Here is a 17,036-nt window from a genome sequence, read left to right on the forward strand (position 1 = left end):
TGGGATCACTCTCTTTAGCCGCCTAAACCTTTTACCACCTGACTTCCATGTTTTTTGATCCCATAAAGCAAGAACTTTCATAGCAACGATACCATTCCGAAGCCGAAGTGAAAGCTGCAACCCAACAATGGTTATCGGGCATTGAACGGGATTTCTTTGCAGTAGGCATCGAAAAACTTGTACCACGCCTCGACGAATGCTTAAATAACGGATGAGGTTGCGTTGAAAAGTAGATTTTAAATGGAACTTTAGGATAACAATAAAGTTATTGTAAAATTTCAATATTTTTTTTTTTTTTTGTTTTCTTGAACAGTGCAACTAACTTTCTGACTGACCCTCGTACATTCAGCTGATATTCCAGACTGAGAGTGAAATTGCAGCATTTCGACTTCGTAATAGAGCAGTCGGTATATCTTTAAAAAAGTGTAGATTTGTTTCATATTTTTCTTACTTCTTCATGCGGTCAAACAATTTTAAAAACAAAAAGGAAACGTTTAACGCTTCAAATAAATTCTAGTGTTTCGCTTTTTTTTTGCAAAAAGGAGCTCAAGAACTCACTAAAAATATTATTTAATATGAAATGTAAAGAGAAATCAATAGGAGTAAGAAAAAAAGAAAAAACTTTGCTTTTGATTTTATCCGGTGTTTGAGCTTTTACAGCCCTAAATAAAACTACTCTTCATTTAGCACGATATTTTACTAATGCTATTGTCAAATGAAAGTATTGTGCAAAATTAAAATGCTAAACGCATAATGTGTTGATATATTTTAGCACCACATTATTTTGCAAATGAATGAATGTAGAAAGAAAAAATTTGGAGGATATGTGCATCAAACAATTTTTTATTGAATGCGTCATAGAAATTTGTATAAGTGTATGGCAAAAAACCATTTATAACAAAAAACGCAATCTTTGCGGAAAAGTCCATTCTTGAAGAAAACAGAACATCAATGTGTTATATAGTGCAATGCCATAGAAACAGTACAAAAATGGGTTCTAACAAGGAATCTGTCCCCCCCTAACTTGAATGCATTGGTGGCATCGATTTTCTTTGCTCTTTATAAGGTTGTCGGACACCGAATACGAAGCGAAGACCAGACACAGAGTAAATTTTGTTCAGTTCATGTAACGACTTTCGAGGACGATTTAAAGCAGCAACCGGTCTGCCAAAAAAAGTCTCAAAGATGTTCTATCGGATTCAGGTCTGGAGATCGATCTGGCTATTCCATTTGCTCCAAACCGTGGTCCTGAAGATACTCCTCAACAATCCAACCTCGGTGAAGTCGTGCAGTAAAATCCATCAGAATGAAGTCATTACCAGTAGCACCAGCATATGGGCGGCCATATGGATCAAGGATCGCATGACGATATCTCAGACCAGTCAAAGTTGCTGCATGGAACACAGGCAGGTCCAGTGTGACACCGAGCCAGATCCTTGTCCACACACAAACCATGATTCCACCATCTCTATAACTGTGCCTTTCAACAGTGTTCGATTGCTTGTATCTAGTGTGCTGTTCCCCCCAGATCAGTAGACCCCCTGAATCACTCTCCAATGTAAATCTGGGCTCTTCTGTGAACAGCACAGAAGCCCATTGCTGCTGGGTTCAGGAAACATGTTCTCTTGCCCAGCATAAGCGGATCCTTCGCTGTGGTCCCTGAGCGGAGCACACACAACTGGCCATCTTACATAGAGACCTGTAGTGTGAAGACGATTTTGCACCATATTAGCAGATTCTTCTTCCTGATGCTACAAAGTGGTCTGCAATGAGCTGCGGAATAGTAGTGGTTCTTCTCCTTCGGGTCGAAAGAACTAGAAAACGGTTTACTACAGGTGTTGTCGCTCGTGGTCGGCCTGGAACAGGTCTTCTGGACACAGAATCTTTTGAATGGTATTGATCCCAAAGTCACTGAACAACACTACGAGACACATTGAGATATCTAGCAGCATCAGCCTGTGACAATCCTATTTCCATCTATCCAACTGCCCGCCACAATAATGAATTGGGCAAACGACGTCTCTGAGATTATCTAAACTCTATTGACTATTGTTACCGAAACTGCCAACAACATCTGAAAATCAACACAACTTACACACAAAAGTACGCAAACTTGATTTTTGAATATTTTTTTCTCACTCATAAAGATATGTTATTTTCTATAAAAAAAAAAAAGTGGCAGCTATTGGTTTCTTTATAAATGGTTTTAAAGTTCGTTATTATCATTCATGCAAACTATGCATTTTTTTTTTTTGTTACTGCCATTTTTTTAATGGTGAGCCTCGAAAAACATGCTGTACCTTAACTTTTTGAGGCCAGTGTATAATTACGTGTTTCATAACTGAGAAAATGAATGAAATAGTAAGTTTAGTTCTTGTACATGATCTAATTCGAATATCATTTCCACTATTTTTGTTTTCTAGCTATGCCCCCAACATGTCAGATATATTCTGTATATTTTTATATTATGCGTTCAACATGCTTAAAAAACTAAACTGCAAGAAACTTAGAAAGCGTAATCGAAAGTCAGATCAAAAAATGAGTTAAATAAATGTATGAATAAAAGCATGCTATGTCCTGAAATTCAATTCTTGACATCTGAATCAGTAAAACCACGACTTCTCGCGAATCTTCAGTTGTTAGACGTTGTGTGGGCATTTACCGATTCCCATAACACTTGAAGATCCATTTTAAAATGCCGCCGCCCCCCTCTCTCAAGATATACTTTGAAGTTTTTCTGAGATTAAAAAAAAAAAAAGCTTCAACCTTCCTCTTCGAGAGGAAACAATTCTTTAAACTTACATACAACAACGCAAACACATTAAAAAATTTAAAAAAAAATACATTTTTAAGATAATTTTTATTATCTGATTCACTTTGTTTTCAATCCTCGATAAAACTCTACTATGAAATCTGTTTTTGTTCGATGAACAGCCCCACCAGCAGAATAATTTATATATTTTTCCTGCATAGTCCATTCATGATGCCAAAATGTGTTACAGATTTCCATAAATTTCATTTTGATGGCACTCTTACTTATTACGTGCAATAAATATATTTATTTATAGTACAAAAACGAAGGGAATTCCAATCCCAAAATTTTGTGTTTTGTTTACGATCAGTATAGTGCCTTGTTAACATTTCATGCATCTAATTTTTAAAAAGACAGTTGTAATTCTCATCGATTGATATGTTTTTTATTTCTGTGGCGCAGTAAAACCTGTAAAGTTGACTATCCTAGTAACTTGACTAACTTTCTATGTAGACCATTTTTGTTAAGTGCAGAATTATTCCTATATCATATTTAGCAACCTCAATAAACTTACCACCTATCTAAACTAAGCACCAAAGTATTGCACAATAAGTAGTCAACTTAACAAGTTTCACTGTACCGAAGATGGAAGTATATTTTGCAGTTTTTCGTAATATTATTCTTTGGAACATATTTTAATAAACGTTTAAAAAGGGTGACATTCATTGTAAGTGATTTATTTTGTGCTCTATTCCGCAATGAAACCATTTTTAATGCAAATAATAAAGATTTATTATAAACAATATTATTAGGAATAAAGCCTGTGTAATTTTCTAAATCAAAGTAATCAATGTAACATTTATTTCATAAGTTAAAAAAAGAAAAAAAAAAAAGATTAAAACTGTGACGCGTTTTTGTTAACCAAGGCGTAACTGAAATGAAACGTAGCAAGGAAGGAAAATTTGCAGCCAAATTAGACGGCAGTATTAGACCTTAATTTGTTTTATTGTTTCAATTACCGATCTTGAGCGGTTGGTTTCTTCATGTCTTCCGAAGAAACGCGTTTCTTTTAGGATGGCGTTACGCTTGGCTGACATAACGTGTCCGTATCAAACTGGGATTATGTTTATTAACCTTAACCCACAGGAGAAAGCTCAAGGTCTCAACTCTTCCGTCTGATAATTTTTCCAATTTCACTTTTGAAACGAACAAATTGGGACAACGAGGTCGAAACAAACTGGGTGTGTCGTTTACTGGCAAGGTCTCTTTCGAAGATGACAGACGGTTTTAAAAAGCGATAGACCATTTTACAAACAGCTTTAAAATAAAAACATTGCATATTATTGAAAGGAGCGAGATTGTTGCTAAATGTAAAAATCAAGCGATGAGAGGATTGTATGTGTGCTTTTGCGGAATAAAAGTGTGATGCAAATAGTCGTTTATTTTCATAGGAACTAAAATGTCTGAGAATATTTGCGGGGTTTTAAAGAAATTGTAATTCAGGCATATATTTTCCGCATTGTAAGGTTTAACTTTTGCATGCATTTTTTGACTTGAAAAAAAAAAAAAAAAAAAGATTTCTCAAGCGAAGAACTTACATAAATTAATGAACAAATCTGTTAATAAAATACGTGATTTATTTAAATAAATAAGTTACATAAATTAAATAAAATTACAATGAAATAAATAAGTAAAAAATTAAATAAAACTAAAATTAAATAAATAAGTAAAATAACGAAATAAAATTAAAAATAAATAAAATTAAAACCAAATAAATAAGTAAGATAATTAAATGAAATGAAAATTAAATAAATAAATAAAATAAATTAAATAAAATTTAAATTAAATAAGTAGAATAAAAAAAATAAAATGAACAATTATGCTTAAAAGGTAATATATGATCATATTTTACTAATAAAGTTTCGTGCCGTATGATAAATATGTATTTTAAACTGGTAACTTTGGAGAAACTCATAGAAAAAGAAAACAAAAAAGAATGAAGAAAAACAACACATAACTGAGTTAATAAATAAAAAAATAAATGAGCAGTCGAATTAAAAAATTCACACCGGAGTTAAAGGTGAAACGAATAGGTTTTTTCTACAGGCGCTCAGATTTGTGCAATGAAAAGTTACTAGGAGCACAAAACGGAGCAATAACTGATAGAAACAGAATTTGATCTTTCAAGCGTAAGATCGCGACTTCTGGCCTTTCGTGTCCCGGTGACCTCAATCACCTATTTCTTTGTGTTCTTCTGCCTGCCCTCTGGGAACAGCTTTCGCTACTTTCGTGATAAAGGTTAACTCTACCACAGGGCATTATCGTCTTCTAGTAGAGCATTTATTTCTGCCTGTAATTCAGTTAAATACCATGCAAACAAATCATTAAAACATTGGTAACCGTATTGCAATCTAGACATTTCATTTGCAAATGAAACACGTAGAATATTACGATGCGAAATCTTTTTTTCCGAAATGTTTTGTTAACGAAGGAAACGCATGTTTATTAGGCATCAGCATGCGTCTTTTGAGGATGACAGAAAGCAGAACAATAACAGATATTAGAAATTTCCCAGTTTAGTTTTTAGTGACGAGTTTTGGCGAGTTTAGCAAACAGTTATTTTTAAAAAATTACAATATGGGCAGTTCCACGGGTAACTGACTGACATTTTTAAAGCATAACAATAAGTTATTTTTTTATGTTCAACGCAAAATTTACGTTGTGCAACGATCTTTTCTCCTGGATTATTGCGGTTTTAAGCTGAACTTCATAGTTCAATTAAATTCTCGAAAAACATTTTGGTTTCTTTTTAAAAATTTGTTTAAAACACGGAAACTGACTGACATTTTAAACAGTAACTTGTCAGTCAGTTACATGCTTTTGATATATATTTTTTTTAATCACCCAAAAGGTATTTCAAAAATTCAACTATACCAATGAATTCAACTTTAAAAATACAATAATCCAGGAGAAATGGTCGTCTGCACAACGTATACATTTTCATCAAATCAGTTGGTTGGATGATAATCTAAAACTTTACATAGAAAAAGACTTAGCAAACTTAAAAATACAAAAAGAAGTTTATATTTTAAAAAAATAAGTAATTTTCACTAGTATTAAATATTATATTGACTAATTTAGAAAATATCAATACATATAAGAATAGTTTAAAATCTAAACCAAATCAATGTATTTTTCTAAATTTTACAAGATAAACAAAAACGCTTCATGCTCTGTCAACTAAATTTTTCCATAACTTCAAATAACATCAGCATCTAATAACTGCAACATATACGATTGTCTTCAACTGTCCAACATTTTTTTCTATTAATAGGAAAAGTTTTAAACGTTAAAATGAAGTACAGTTGTTTTAGTAAAGTAATTTTAAAATCTCAAATATACAAATATATCGAAATTAACAGCCGTTTTCTTTTTCATTTCATTTCTTTGTTTGTTGGAATAATGGTGTTATTAATAATGATAACGTATCCGATTCTTCAAACACATTTATGATTCCTATTAATTTCGAAAATATTTCATAAATCGTATTAATTTTGAAGTAAAAAGGTTTTTTACTAAATACGTTTCGTTTTAAAAATTTGAATATATATATATATATATATATATAACTATTCCAACAGCGGTGTCATGTTGGTTTTTGATTAATACGTAGATATAGCCGATATTACTACCTTCTGTTCTGCTGAAACTAAATTTCAAATAAATTATTGCACATAAAATTGTTGTACATATTTTAAATTGATTTTATTGTTTAGAGTTAACGAATTATTTTTTTCGATCAATAATTAAGTTTTTAGCGCTGAAACTGTTTTCATAATTATATACAACCCATTGTTTTTCAACGCAGCATTTAGCATGGTTACTTTCAGTCTATTTTTCTATGTTAGCTATTTATTACCTGATTCTTCATTGTTTTAACTCATATACTTATACCTATTTTCATTTGGTTATCACGATTACATGCCGAAAACATGTGTGATACTTTGTATCTTTCCATAGAAATTATTAAATGGACAATCGCCATAGGTGTTCGTAGAACTCAGTTTCTATAGCATTGACTTCGTTCTATAAAGAAAACAGGTAAACTTAACCATAAGCGTACTTATCATTAACCAAACTACGAGCGTAGCATTGCTAAACATGTTGAAGTTATAGTTTCTCATTTTCCCAGCTTACTTTATAATTTATGTAACAATGCGATGTTACGCTTTTATGGAGCGATCTTCCGTGTTTTATTTAGTCGCGATTTGGGATTGGTCCCAGAAGAAAATCTACTCTACTTAAGAAGGCAAATTGCTGCAAGACTTGTGAAAGGTTAAGCTGGATGATTCCAAATGCATTAGTAAACGGTGGGAAAGGTCTCTCGGTAACGTACGTTTGACCTCGATATACAATCTGAACAACCTCAATAATGCAACTGGGCTCTTATAAATTTCCTTATTTCTTAGTTTCACGCGATTAACAAAACTAATTGTTATTATCATTTTATTTTAAGCACTTCTTTCGTGCTTGGCTTTTAAAGATGTGCTTAGAGACTTTGTGTCATCGGAGTCCGTCTTATCAATCATAATGACATTTGTATACAAGAAATTTCAATGTACGTCGTATTTCAAACTAAATCTACAATAATTTCCAATGTGCAGAAAATTTTGAAACTTATAAAACAGTGAAAATGTTAAATGAATCAATTATCCAACGTTTTGATGCCCAAAAATGGCAAATTGCAGTAATTTGCAATTCTTGTGCAGCAAAAGGTTGGATTACTGATACATTTAATTTTCAAGCACAAAGGTATTTATTCGCTATTTAGTAAAAATGTGTCTTCGTCATTATTCTTCCTCATTAATGAGCTCGTATTTAAAAGTCTCTACTATTCCAAAGTCGGCAGAAATCTTTTATTCAAGTTGAAAGTTATAAATAAATTTGCATTGAGTTTAACAAGGACTACTTGTGAGTAATATACTTTATAGATTATAATTAAAGTATTTTTTACATCTGAGCTGAGTTGTAAGCGGACAAAAATTAGGTCTTGGTATTTTATTACTTCTGGAATATAATTATACCACGATGCCCCGCTATGTCAATCATACGAATTATAAAAATGAAAGAAATTCAAGTTATTTAAAGGGTGCATTAAAAAAAGTTAAAATATTTTACAGCGTTATAAGACATTATTAGGGGCCGAAATTCTTTGTAGAAGAACATCGCTCTAACTTTTTCAGGGCAAAAATGAATTTGATCGTCAGTTGGCAAGAAAAAAAATTCCCTGGCCAGTTGGTGAAGATAACTACGAATTGAAAAATAATATTAATTGCGAAATTTGGAGAAATAAAGGACTACGGTTTTATTCCACAAGATAGGATTATTAAATTGCTTATTAATTAGCACATTTTTAGCTCAAATACATGCTTCATTTGAGTGGTTAAATAGTGATAAAATAATTTGGAAAACATTAAGAAACGTATTGGCGTTGGCAAAAACATCGCATTTTACTAAATGTATAAAAAATTGAAATTAATATTGCTTAATTTCTAACCTGAGAGATATTTTTTATTGCACTGTAATAACAGCTATTACTTTGACTCGTTTAAATATAATCCTCATTTTAAATGTGAAATGAGAAAGAAACCTGGAAAAAATGGCGATTTAGTAACTATGAGGAAATGAGGTCACAGCGATATTCCTCCTATATTATGCAATGCCAAAAAGAGTCTATGTTTCTCACACGTATAACTAAATTAGTCATAAATTATAGTCATAAATGCTTCGCTCAGTTTTTAAAAAAATTCTAATAGTATTTTTAGGCATTTTTCCTTTTTGACAAAACAGACATAGCTTTTATATGCAATGCAATTTATTTCCCTACTTGAATTTGCTAATTCGTAAAGCCTCAGTTTAAAGCAAAAATATTCAACTAGATTTTGAATTCGTTTTTTAAACTGCGAAACGTTTTTCACTTACTTCACTAACGCTAGAATGTTTTCTTCGAGTGGACGTTAAAAAAAATGAAATTTTAATTTTCTTTTACTAATTTTAATTAGTGCGGAAACTTTATTACTTTTAATTTGTAATCCTATGCAACCTATATGAGCAACAACAGAAGACTTTTAGTTTCGAAAATAGTTTTAATTTCCTCCATTTTCTTTTAAGCAACTGTTTCTTGAGCAGCTACAGCAACAAAAGAAAGCGATAAGATACTAAGCCAGACAAGTTACCATCGTAGATTGTTTTACTCTGCAGGAAAATAATGTAGAAGCCATTTTCAAATCTGCTTGAATCTTGGTTAAAGAATACTTTAAAACCATTAGATGAGTTCACATTGTTCTACGAATGGGTATTTCATTTCCACTTGTCTAGTGCTTGACGGTTTTGAAATCGCTGCTAAAAGTGAAAAGGTGCACGATTTTTGATGTCATAAAACTAAAATCGTGCGAAAATTTTCTATTGAAAGTAGGAATAAAAAAGAGCGAATTAAATTTCGGAAAAAATGCACCAAGAAGCACTTAAATACATTTCGAATCATTTTTACAGTGAAAATTAGTCGGATGATCTTATAATTTCTCAAAATACTGTCATATAAGCTTAGATACAAACTTTTGTTCTTTTATTAGCAAGTATAGGTGAAGTGTGCTTTATAAAACTAAGATCAATCCATATTAAAAAAGAAGTACAGCAGAGTAAAAAAAAAAAAAAAACATTTCTCGCTCAGTTTATTCAATTTTTTGAAAGTTTTTTTTATTTATTTTTTCACTAGAAAAACATTTGATGTACTATCTCATTTTTTTTTTCATTTTTTCAATTCACGGTATTTTATAATAATCTACAGATAAAATATAAGTAAGATTGGGCTGATTTTGGATTTAATAGACCTTAGCTAATTTTTTTTTTTTTAATTTTTCATTCAAATTCCAATTAAATTTACGTGGTCTCCCACTTTGACACCCTGTACTAACCTACAAAACCAAATATGTAATTTCCTTAAGCAATTTACCATCATAATGTTGCCAATGTTACCCGTACGTTTTCACAATGGCGATCGGGAAAATCTTTGGTTTGAGCTGGTTTTGAAGTAACTAGGTTTTTTCAGCGGTTTTCGACCTGATTAAGAAGAAATTCATCTAAAGAAAGAAAATTCTGAAAAAAAGTCAACAACTTGTGAAATTTCATGGCTTGAGCCAGTTTTGATACTGAACGCCTCATGTGTTATCCTTTTTCAGGACATCCCAAAAGATATGCAAACGAGTGTTTTTCCAGTTCTCTTTCAATCTTGTCGACACTCATTTAGAGCAAAAACGAAGAGCTGAACTGATGAAGCTCAGGGTCTCGCTTAATAATCAGGTATCCGCCTTTTGGGCTTGCCTGTCACCTTTTGGAGCCTGCCTACAGACGAAGTCGTTTGAAATTGAATGAGGGCGGAGATCCTTCGCGATCATTTGTAGACTTATTGTCTAAAGTAGTGGGTGCTAATTTTTAGAACACCCAGAAAGCGTGATGCATGAATCAGTAAGTGCGTCGACTCGTTTTGCGGAGTGAAGAACTTTGCTTTGGTTGTGAATATTAAGTCAATGATCAAACCTTAAATGGAGTTGTGTTTATCATACACGAACATAATTAAATTTGGAAATTTTAAAGTTTAAATATCATGACTAGTGCTCATTGAAATTGTTTTTGCGACTTTTTAGTGGTTTGGAGGTATACAATATTTAGAGCTCTTGAAGTATAAAAAAATGGCTTGTAAAAACAATTTCACGCTTGCCGCATTATAGACTACCACCCTTTGCAGTCAAATACAGTCAAATCTCAATAGCTCGAAGTCCCAATGGATCGGAGATAACATTTGAATTATTCGTAGTTCGAGTTATGAGAAGTTTCCACAACAGTCTCAAGAGTTTAGGACCCGATGAAAACTTTGAGATAAAGGAATATTCGAGCTATAAGCTTCGAATTATCGAGATTCGACTGTACATTTAAATTGAAGAATCGCAAAAAAAAGCAAGACAAAAATAAATACCGAAGCGCTCATTTTCAGAGTAGAAAAACAAAAACTTGGTTCAAAAACAAACCGATTTTTTAACTTCTTCAGACCACAATTGCTTGACAATTTAGAATGAGAACCAATGATATAATGTTGTTGACATTCACAAGTCGAAATGCTCAGAGGGAAGATCTGTCAAAGGCATAAGTTCTCCATCGTGTTTAGATAAATGATTCCGACGATACATACGATTCCGAGGTATTCTATACAAGTGTCTTAACTACGCATGCTAGATGATACTGACGTTTCATACCAGCAATTCTATACAATGAGGGCTTTTGACATGAGTTCATGTGTGACCAGTACCATAAGTATTAGGCAATACTTGACAATTATATGTACTGGATATCCCTAATTTACACCTTAAAAGCAGTCATTTCATTTAATAAAGGGTTAAGTTCAACTATTCGATCAACATACTTCATTATCAAGCACTCATTTAAATAGAAGAGCGGCTTGTTTCCGCATGTTTTTGTTTTGACTACGGGCACATCTAAGCACATTCGTTTTCATAGTACATGAATAAGACAACTGAGAATTAAAGACTGTTCCATTGATTTGTAATGAAACAGAATACGGAGAATGATTTTTCAATATTCTCAATATTTCATGAAATATAACGAATGCAGCGAGAAAAATTCATTTCTGACATTTTTTACATCAAACTTTTTTTTTTACACTTATAGTTTATAAGATTCAAGTTTCGTTTATGGATGTAAAGTCAAATCATGTATGTAAAGTTTGTACCTTATGATTGCGTCACAGGCTATAATAAGAAAGAATATATGCAAAGTTTACCTTATTGTTCTACTAGAAAAAAAAACTATAAACTTCTATTTAAAAAAGAGTAGCGTTTTTTATTTTTCCGCTATTTCATTTTAAGAAAGGTGGTTCTAAATATTTTATTTTGATTGACCAGTTTTTTTTTTTTTTTTAAATCGGTTTTTTCATGTAACGGATGTGAACGTGATGGCTTTATGAAATATTATTAAGTAAAATGAAACCATATTTTATGCAACATGTCGAAGCAGTTAAATGTGCAATTATGAAATATTATAAGTTTATTTTAAACAAGTGGTGAGTAAAAGACTAGGGGCGCCCCGTACTAAAACTTTTAGGAATGCGGAAATTGTCAATTTGCCGAATGAAACTCTAGATTTAGCATCTAAGTACATCTGGAGAAAACGGACGTTCGGGAGTTTAAAAATTGTAATGTTGCATTTATATCCCCAAATTTTCCGAATCGTCAGCAAAATTTGTCAAGTAAGGAAATATTTGGAAGGTCAGAGCGACCTCCGTAAGATTCGGAAAATACTGATATACAACGTTTTAGGAATGTGAAATAGAACAAAAAAGTACATAGAACAGCTGATATGTTGACTTGTGATAATTTTTTAAATTTACAATGGATAATTTTTGAACGACCACATTTGATGACTTTTGCATCATAATTTTCAAAAAGTAACCAAATATAGGGGCAAGGTTTAAAACACAGCTTCAGATACATGATTTTTTCGTGATACAGTATGACAGTTTGACTACAAAAAAATAATGTTGCAAACAAGCTATATAGCAATCTACAAATGCAAGCACCGAATAAGTCAAGTGCTTAATTGATGAGCAGAAATGCACATTTATCGTGTTAGGTAATTATTAAAAGCATTCATGCTTTGGCACTTAGGCGTATCCTCTGGCTTAAGGCTATTTACTGATTAACTCTTCCTTATTCTCCCAAGGTCAGCGATGCTCAATTCAAAAGGCGTGTTAAGCGACCTTGCACTACATATGGGTTGTCGAGTAAAAAAGCGGGGTACCCTATGCATGTTTTAAAGGTGTCCCTGTTTTATGTTCAAATTGTTACAGGCCTTATACCAGCTTCTCTTGACAAACGCTGGATATTTTTGTTTCCATTAAGGGGGCATTTAAATAAGTTCATTTTATTGGGAAATTAGTTTAAATGTTTATAATAAATAAATTGTTCATTGTAAAAACGATTCAGAAAAATTCCTGAAAAATAAGAGGCAGCTGATGTGCCCAGTGTTCATTTTATTGGGAAATTAGTCTGAATGTTTATAATAAATAAATTGTTCATTGTAAAAACGATTCAGAAACGTTCCTGGAAAATAAGAGGCAGCTGGTGTTTCCAATTTCTGCCACTAACCTATCTCTCAAAAACCATGAACGTTTTCCGCTTAGATTCAGTAACCTTCAGGAAAATTATCCTAAAAAATCCAGAAATCTTCCCGTTTAAAACCAGTCGTGTCTCTGGAACTACCAAATAATCTTAGATAGGGATAATATAACAGCTTGACACCTTCCTGATTTATCAAGACGGTTCCAAAAGCAGTATTGCAAACGTAGCAAGATTGTAGCATCACACTTGGTCGCAATTCTTGCAAAGCTACGTGGTCAAAAGACTTATTCGCTCCCTTTCGGAGCTTAATCAGTCTGGACGAGCCATAATCTAACAGAAACCGATGCACCTTATAAATACGCTCAGTTAATCTTTAAACTAGGAGCTAAAAGTATTTTTTACAAGAGAGAAGTCTGCATTCGTGCAACTTGAAGCAATTCAGGAAACTTTTTGACAATGATACTTAATATTTCCAGGAGTGGATAGAAACTATTGAAACCTCGAAACGTTACACGGAAATACTCAGTAACTTTTCGGATTTTTTTTTTTTTTTTTTTTACAGTGTTTAGTACTTTGGGTACGTCGTTGGTAAAGTATTCATGTAGATTCAGCTTATAACCACCTGTGTTATGCTGCGGCCAGCTTTGAGATTTATTTGAGAAATTCAAGGACAAGAGTCGAATGACCCATGTGGGCCACAAGCTGAAGATTTTTTCTAAGGAGTTTAAAATAATGCACATGTTGATAAAGAAATTCAAAGCAAGTTTGGCTTCTGCTCCTAAAATGTAATTCTAAGTAACAAAACTTAAGCTCCTAATAGTTGCTTATCATTACTATTGTGTCCTGACTAAAGAAATCTGGACATATTTTTTGAAGTAGTAAATTCTACAGGATAAAAATACGTTTTTGATAGATCTTCCCCAAACCTTAGTTTTAAATTCAACAAAATGACTAAAACATTGTTAAAATAACTTCATGACAAATTTAAAGAAAATAAACTTAAATGCAGGATAATAACGACAAATAAAAATCTACAACTGGTGCCTTTAAAACAACAAACATTATTGCAATAAACAGGTAAAAAAGTAAGATAGTAAGGAAATAATTTGGTCAATGGATAAAATTTATGATTTCCAATTAAGTTTTTCATAAAAGTTTTTATTCCCGCTAATTTGACTAATAAGTTTCAATTTCACGATAAATTCAAAACTAACTTCTCTAAAAACTTTTCCTACGAACCCCAAAATGATTTACATTAAAAATCATTTAATGGCATAAACTTTGACACAAGAAAAACTTTTTTTAGTCGACTAAAGTTTAACTGTATTTCATTTTTATACTTCAAGCCGTCTTTTTACATTCTGAAATAAACATTTTTTTTTTTGCTTACGCTGTAAAAAAATTCCGAAACGTTACTGAGTATTTCCGTGTAACATCTCAGATTTCAATGGTTTTTATCCACTTCCTGGAAAAAGAAAGTATCATCGTCAAAAAGTTTCCTGAATTGCTACAAGTTACACAAATGCAGACTTCTCACTGTTGTGAAAAATATTTTTAGCTTCCAGTTTAAAGATTAACTGAGCTTATTTATAAAGAGTATCAGCTTCAGCTCATTTATGGCCCGTCCAGGCTGATTAAGCTTCCAAAGAGAGTGAATAAGTCCATGGGCAACGTCGCTTTGCAAAAATGGCAGGAGAGTAAAACTTACTAACTTGCAATTCTGTCTTAGCTTTGGACATGTGTGCGATATTGCATTTGGAACTTTCTTGATAAATCAGGAAGGTGCCAAATACGGTAACGAATTAACCTCTCTAAAGTTTCAGAGACACGACTGACTTCAAATGGAAAAGTTTCTGAAATTTTCAGGAAGCTTCTAGGTTAATTTCAGGAATGTTACTGAATTTTAGCGGAAAACGTCCCTGGTTTTTTCAAGATATGCTACTGGCAGAAATTGGGCACATCAGCTGCCCATTATTTTCCAGGAATGTTTCTGAATCGTTTTTACAGTGTAGTTTATCTCGACGAAAAATAAAAAATCAGATTTTTCAAACGTCGTACGCGATTATTCTTGATGTTGCATTATTATAATGGCTAGTCAAATACTTCAGCATTTTTTTTTAAAATTACATTAAGAGCGTTCGTGTTTTAAGATATCTGAAAAAATACTTTCAACGTCATCATCATTATTAAATGCACTGTTTAAAAGTCAAACGAATTCATATGTAATTTTATTTGAACTATTTTTAAACGCCTAGCGCTAATTACTCTAGCTATAGCTCCTATTTTACTTATTTACAAAAATCATTTCAAATACTAAAACAAACCACCATAATGTTTCTCTTAATATTTAGTTTACTAATTGTTAAACAAAGTGCGAGTGTTTTCTAGCTAAACAATTTACTGTTTAAAAATGTATACCATAAAAAAAAGTTGTTAACATCCCTGAAACGATTTGAAATTAATTTCTTTATAACTAACTTAAACTTTGCATTCATCTTTTCCTTCGAGTAACAAAATCAAGTTTTTTTTCTTAAATGATGTTTGACCAAAAAATGACATTCAGTAAATTTTGTCCGTGTTCATGGTATTGAAAATCTCTAAAAGAGCATTTTCGCAACAATGGTCAAGATTTGATTAGCAGAAGTGATCGAGACTTGATTAAAGAACTTTCCTTGAAAAATAAAGCTCATTTTTTTTTGAATATTTGAAACCAAACTGTCAGAAATGCAAAAATAATCTTTTCCGTCTAGCATGAAATTTCCGGTTTTCTACCGATTCATTTGAAAACTGAAAGCTCGAAGTTTTCCTTATCTTCTGTTTAACCTAAAGGTCTCAATGTATTCATATAAAGTGTTCTTGATACAAGCATTCTTCATTATAAACAAGAAAAAATCATAATTATTATTCTGAATTGAATATCGAAAATTGTCACTTTGGATTTCCAACACCTTCAATAAACCATCAAGTTTTTCAAAATGAGTAAAACTAAAACAAAAGGCGTGTTTAAGAACAAATCAAAAGATGATATGAATCCATTTGATTTATTATATTTGTATTTTGATTGCATTGACTGCGTATTATGGAAGTAATAAAAAATATGCAATACAATTTCAAGAACTTTACGCAATGTGAAGTTTTGGTAATGTGAAATTTTAGGTAAGCATAATCCATAACATAAAAATGCAACGATACTAGGATAGTGTATTTTACTCCATTTTATGAACTTAGCTTCTTAAAAACAAAACGGCATAACTTCGCAAGAATATTTCTTTCATCGAAACAGAAATCATTTATTTTTTGAAATACTTTCAACACAGTCGGCTGTTATTTAATTGTTTTAGTGCTGCTTAATACCTTAATTAATAATGAAAAAAGTACTTAACATTAGGGATGCAACAGTTATGAATGCGTGTGGACAAAGTGATAAATTTCGCAGTAGCAAGCAATGCCTGATATTTACGAGGCAAAGAAAAAAGCCCCACCTAACTGTTTTGTCAAAAATTAAACTATCCTAGGCATCAAAAAACTAGTTTATTTTACTCACATTTCAAAATATGTTAACGCATAAAACAAACCTACCAAACAAAAAAAATATAACAAAATAACTAATACGACAAAAATATTTAAAGGCCATTTACAATGAAAAAAATAAATTCGTTGAAGATAGTACGAAAAGTACAAGGACGGTAAAAGCAATAGCATGTAATTGCATCAGAGAAATAAGGAAACTTAAATCAAAAAAAGAAGATGGTCACATTCTGTGGCATTATCAAGTTTAAAGTATCAGTTTGATACTAGCTGAGGGGCATCTTAATTTTGCGCAATATTTTAATTTCTGATATGCTCAAAAGATCTTCAGTTTTGTTCAAAAAAAAAAAAAAATGCATCACCAGACAAGTGCATAGATATGATACAATGTTTTCATTTCTTGCTCTTGCTTCTTATTTTGCTGATTAATTTTATTGTTGTCATTTCCGTTATTTTACTTCTTTTAGAACAATTGCAACTAAAAAATTAAGTTAGCATAACGTTGAAAATTATTTTTTTTCTAAATTTTTTTAAAATGATAAGCACTGAATGAATCATTTACTTTT

General features: G+C 31.7%; 1 protein-coding gene across 1 annotated transcript in view; it reads left to right on the plus strand.

Annotated features, from left to right (window-relative positions):
* Positions 1–17,036, plus strand: part of LOC129218641 (uncharacterized) — a 56,823-nt gene that overhangs the window by 26,994 nt on the left and 12,793 nt on the right. The window lies entirely within an intron of this gene.

Source organism: Uloborus diversus, chromosome 3, assembly GCF_026930045.1.
Source record: "Uloborus diversus isolate 005 chromosome 3, Udiv.v.3.1, whole genome shotgun sequence".
In the NCBI taxonomy this organism is placed as follows: Eukaryota; Metazoa; Arthropoda; class Arachnida; order Araneae; family Uloboridae; genus Uloborus; species Uloborus diversus.